We start from the raw sequence: 6000 nt of genomic DNA, 5'->3' as shown, positions 1-6000 counted from the left end.
ACTCAAAAGAATTACAGTTCAGAAAGGCCATTTTTTCTAGATCTTTACTAGCTCAGTCTTTATTCTAAAGACCCAGCAGCACTGGGATGTGAACTTAGGAAAACAAAAGCCTTAATTCAGGACCCTGACAGTGAGCCCACCCACTGGATGGCAGCCAGGGCGCTCCGCGCAGGCCTAGACCTATGAGTCTCCCTGCTACACATCCCAGGACCTTGCATATGCTGTGTGCCATCACCAGTAACTAGGAGGCTTTTCCCCTACCACCCACAGGCTAAGGGCAGCCCAGTCATCTCAGATACCACTGGGGCTCAAGCAACGTTCAATTTCAACTCACTTCTCTCTCATTGGTTCTAGAACAATAATGGTGATGATGAGGACAGCTGCTCTTTATTGAACACTTGCTACGTGCCAGATGCTGTTCTGAGTGTTCTTCATATACTACCTAATAATTCTGCCAACAAATCTGTGAGGCAGGCTCTAGAAGGAAAATGAAGCACAGACGCATAGGTGGTAAGTAAAACCTGGGCAGCATAATTCCAGAACGAGCCCCTCCACCATCACGTGGCAAGACGGGAGGTATCATCCCAGAGTTTGGGGAAGGGGAGAACACACATTTGTAGGACACCTTCTCTGTGCTGATATTGGGTGGAGCCTTTAAAACCCAGTATCTTGTTTAAGGTGCAGGACCACTCCGGGGCACATAATTATCTGCATTTCACAGATGAGAAAATGAAACTTGGGAAATTAAGTCACTTTCCTGAGTCTCACAATTAGGGAGCGGTTCCTGCTATATAGTAAAAGTTAATAAATGTTTGCTAAGTGAAAGCACAAATACATAGTTTCCTAAGTTAAGAAGTAAGAACACAGAGCTGTCATATATTCTGTAAACTAGACGTATTGTTTCCCAAAAAGAACCATGGCCTGATGCCCAAGGGTTCTGTCCCAACAGAGCAGCCCTGACCCTGGTGTTGGAGGGGGTACCTGGGGGACAAAGGGACCTGGGGCTGCATCCTTTCATTTGCGCACAAGAAACCCAAGGCAACACCATCTGCTTCCGAGGAACAGGGTCTGGAATGAAACTCAGGGCAGGTGGAGAGGGCAGGGACCCCATGAGGACGTGTCTGAGCTATTCTTCCAGGTGTCCCAACTTATGACAGCAGCATAAGTGGCATGAGTGACCCCACTGGTCACATTGGAAAAGCAGGTGAACAGAACCCCCGAGAGCTAGCAGAAAAAAGCGCCCGCCCTGGGTAGGCACAGGTCCCTGACACCAGGCCCTGCTAAAAGCCCAGGCCCCACGTGCCCTCAGCCAGGAACTGATGGGCCGTGTGCAAACTGAACAACTGTCCACAGCAGCCCTGCAGCTGTGAGGTTGCTGGAGAACCTGCCTCAGACCCTGCTGCGCACTGCAGGGCCTCTGGACCTCGCCTCCAGCTGTGTGGGTTTTGACACCTAGAGACCCGACCTGGAGGTCTCGCAGAGCCTGCAGCCCCTGCCCAATGCCCACAATGCACATGCAGCCCCAGGGAGGGGCACACCCTCACCGCCCACTTCCCTCACTCCGGCTCCCTGGGATTGGACCCCATGATAAAAGACAACCATGTCCTGTCTCACACTGCTTTCTGGGGAGCCCAGGCTAAGACAGAACAAGGGAGTCCACAGACTCACGCCTAGGAAAACAGCACACGAAGTTGCTGAGGCGTGGTCTCAGCAGGTTTGGGGCTCTCCTGAAGGCTGGTGTAAAGACCTCAGCCTACCTTTGATAACAAAGGTAGAAACTACGGTTTCTAAGTAGAAACTACGGTTTCTAAGTAGAAGCACATTTCCTTTTCCTAATCCTTGGACACACCCCAGCATGGCTGGCTCAATATAGCACAGAGAAGCCTCAAAGCCTCACAGGAGCTAAAACGAGCATCCTGAGGCAGCTTCAGGCCGCTCAAGAGCTGGGTGAGCACTTTGCATGAACGTGGAAACGGGAGGGGTGTCTTCCCCACAGCTCAGCCCTGACCAGCGTATCCAACTTGGGCTTATATCATCTGTTCCCAAAACACCCTTTGCATCTTGGCAGGAAGCATCAAAATTGTCCAAAAAAGTCAGGTTGTAAAACCTTCTGTATTTGGGGAGCCCACAGCAGGAAGGGCTTTTCCCAGGACTACAGCTCTTCCCCCTGCACAGGAGGCATCTGACTCACCACACCTGTTCCCCTCCCCACACAGGGCAGGGAAATACTGTGGGATCTTGGTGGGTCCTACACGCACCTCCAACCTGGCTATCCTGAAGGGGAAAATGGTTGCCGTTTTGGAGACCTTGAAAGGAACCTTATAGCCCCCCTCCTCTGCTGTAAGGAGGAAGGGGCCCCCTGGCCGCACGCCTGCGTCTGGGACAAACACGCATTTGAGGGGCTGGAGGAAACTCTTAGCAACTGCTGAGCACACCACTGATTCACCAGCCTTGGGCATGTGTGGTCATCATTTTGACAACCTGTCAACTGGAAACCAACAGCAGCATCCAAATGCAACCCAGAGAACCCGAGAGGCAAGGAGACATTAGGTCTGCCTGGTACCCCTGGTCCATGAACAGGCGCCATGGATGGACAGACAGACAGCTCTTCTGAGCCCTTTCCCTTTCTTCTCGCCCCCCCGGGGAAGAGGGCCACCAGTCCCTGTAGCCAGCATGAGCCGCACGAGGCGTGGCCAGGCTTCATCATAATGTCCAACCTGCCTGTCTCAAATCCAAATGAGGACCCAACGTAGGTGCCTAGCAGATGGTTTCTGGAGAGCGCAGCCTCTGGGGCTCAGCGCAGCCCTCCCACATGTGCTGGGTTGGGTTGATGGATCTGGAAACTGTGACAATCAGGAAGCTAATAAAAATCATGCTAGCGTCCCCTTTCCAGATTTTATTAAAATGTCAGATGTGGGCGTTAAGTGGGAGAGATGGTCAGCCCCTGCAGCAACACTCCCGAGGGGATGAGGGGCGGACACCTGGCAGATCCAGGCCGCACACAGGGGGAAGCACACTAGCCCCCTCACCCACTCATGCGCTCGCTCCTGTACTTATCCCACAGACGCACTGCACTCATTGACCATTTATGGAAGTGGGAGGGTGGGGCACAGGTGTTCAAACTGCTCTGCTGACAGCCCAGAGTTCCCAGGGGGTGTCATTCACCAAATAGCAGTAGACCTACTATGTGTCAGGCACTGTCCTGGGTGCTGAGATCCAGGTGGTCTCTGTGGAGTTTAACTTCTACTGGGAGAGGGGACAAAATTAATAAGTAAAATCCATAGCAAATTGAGTGATAAATGCTGAGGAAAAAGTAACAATGCAGGGGACGGGGACGGGATAGTCAGCATCGGAGGCTGTGGTTTCTAGGGAAAGCCGGCTTCTGGGAGAGACGGTCAAGTAAACCTCTGAAGGAAAAGGAGACCCTCAGCCTGGGAAGGGAGAGGAGAGGTGCAGAGCCTGGGTGAAGGGGCAGAGCTGGAGGGGATGGGCAGAGCCTGGGGGGAGGGGGCAGAGGAGAGGCAGAGCTGGGAGGGGGAAGGAGGGCAGAGCTGGGAGGGAAGGGCAGAGCCTGGGGAGAGGGGATAGAGCCCGGAGGGAGGGGCAGAGCTGAGAGGGGAGAGCAGAGCTGGAAAGGGAGGGGAGGGATACCCAGGGCAGAGCCTGGGAAGTGGGGGTGCAGAGCCAAGAAGGGGGGAGGGAAGGGAAAAAAGGCAGATGGAGGGAACAGAGCCTGGTTGAGGTGCGGTAGGGGTGGAATGGGCTGTGTCAGGTTGACCGGGGACTTCGGCTATGGCAGCCCCATTTCCATGTGTCTAAAACACTTTCCCACACTCACTGTACATGGGGCAAGGGGAGCCTTAGAGCACTTGGCCTTGAGTTTGAAACCTACCAGAGCTCAGTGCACGTGGCCCTGTGCCTGTAGCTGTGCTTGAGAGAAACGCAGACATGGGACACACAGCCACATGCCAGGTGAGATGGAACCTACTGTTTTCACCTCCAGGGACCCTGGCATGAGGACAAGGAGTGTGTTAACACAGGAGGTGGATGCGGGAGGGCAGTGCAGTGAGGGAGGCGTGGACGAGCTGCAGATTTCACAAGCAGGAAAGTTTGGAGTACGGCAGGGAAGTCCATCCTTGATCGCTGGAAACAGTAGTCAGCACAGAAAGCCTCCAGCTCTGGAATGAGGGCTTTGGTTGAAGGTGAAGCAAGGTGGGGGACAATCGTTAGGACAACTTATAAATAACATGTGGGATGGATGACCAGAGATGTAAGAGAAAGGAGGGAAGGTGGGCTGGGGTAGCAACATGGATACTGTGAGAGGACAAACCGAAGGAGAGGGTGAGCTGCTGGAAGCCGCACGGTGAGAGACTGGCCTCTCAGGTTGTCAGCTGAGATGAGCGAGTCCATGAGTAGAACTGGGAAGTCTGAGGGGACGTGCAGGGGCTGCGGTGACGTGAGGAGTGGAGGAGCGGAGAGGAAAGGTCAAGAGAAAAACAGAGACTGACCCTGGGGACAGCCGTGCTTTCGGGAAGGGAGACAAAGGGGAGCCGGTGAAGGCAAGGAGCACGGGAGATTCCCAGGGCCCTAGAGACGTCGGAAAAGCCGGGGGTGAGCCAACAAGCCAAGGAGCCTAGAGGTGAAGATCAAGGGCCAAGCCAACAACACAGCCGTGAAGCTGGCCGGTAACACTGATGCCATTATCTCTCAGAGTGCAGCTTCCAGGGGAGAATCCCCAAGGTAAGGGGGGGGGGGGCGAAGTGTGAGCACAAGTGGGCCCCTGCCTTGTCAAGATAAGGGGCTGCTAGAAATTTTGGAGGATAACAGGACTAACAGAGTTTCTAAGTTAAGGGTCATCTGTGTGTGTCTGCCAGCAGCAAAGTGATGGAGACAGAAGCAGTGTGGTCAGGTTGGAAGAAAGATGGACTCGTTTGTGACAAGCGCTCAGAGGGCTCGAGAACACACCAGCACACACCGAGGCCATCAGCACACGGGTGCCGAGGCTGTGGGCAGCCAAGCTCAGACACTGGCAATTGTCTCAGTCTTTCAAGTGGCCCATTGGTAAAACGGAGTGGCATGTCCCTCAGGACGAGACCAGGCATGTGCCTGCACGTGTGTTTGTGTGGTCTCCCTCAGTGCCCTGTCTCTGGGGGCTCGACCCCAGTGTGGCCCCGGCCAGGCATTCACTGCTAGGATCTTCCATGGTCCTGTTTTCCTGACTGTTTCTCATCCCAGACACCTGGTCCTGCTGCCGGTCGCATGTTTGGTACCCACCTCTGCTGAGTCACATCCCTCGATGCCTTTGTAATGAAAACCCTTTCCCACCTGTAGCAGCTGTGCTCAGTATGGAGCATGTCACAAACCTTCCTTTCTCTCTCCCACAACATTCATGTTCTCGTCACCCTGAACTTCATACTACACACTATAATCCATCAGCTCGACATCTCAAAGTGACGCTGCCTCATGGATGCCTCTTCCTCCCGTGAAAATACCTTTTCCTCCCAATGAGGGGGCCCAGGCGAGGACAGGAACAGGGTGGGGTGCAGTCATCACCACGACTCCTCCAGGAACAGAGCCCCCCCCGAGTGGGGTAGGGGGACGACAACCAGGGGAACTGACAGGCAAAGGCGGGAGCTGTTAGACTCAGGGATGGTCTAACACCCCCAGTGAGGGCATGGTGGGCGTGATGGCAAACAGGGACAGGCAGGGGACAGGGGTAACAGGACAGGCAGAGGCCAGTAGGAGGCCCCGCTGGGAGGCCTGCTGCCAGAGACTGACGGCTGAAAGAGGGCAGAGGGGGCGATCCCCGGAAATGTGGACGCTGAGGCTGCACAGGAGGCCAGCAGGAAACAAGAGTGCCAGCTGGGTACAGAGCGTAAGTCACCAGCACACAGGAGCGGGCTGGACCTGCAGACATGGATGCGGCCGGAGGGAGAGCTTGGGAGCAGACGCTGCTACATGACGATTGATGGCAGTAGTGTCTGGAGCAACAGGACACAA

The sequence above is a fragment of the Rhinolophus sinicus genome, chromosome 6, assembly GCF_057876585.1.
Source record: "Rhinolophus sinicus isolate RSI-liver-muscle chromosome 6, RSI-T2T, whole genome shotgun sequence".
Classification (NCBI taxonomy): Eukaryota; Metazoa; Chordata; class Mammalia; order Chiroptera; family Rhinolophidae; genus Rhinolophus; species Rhinolophus sinicus.
This window is presented reverse-complemented; position numbering follows the sequence as displayed.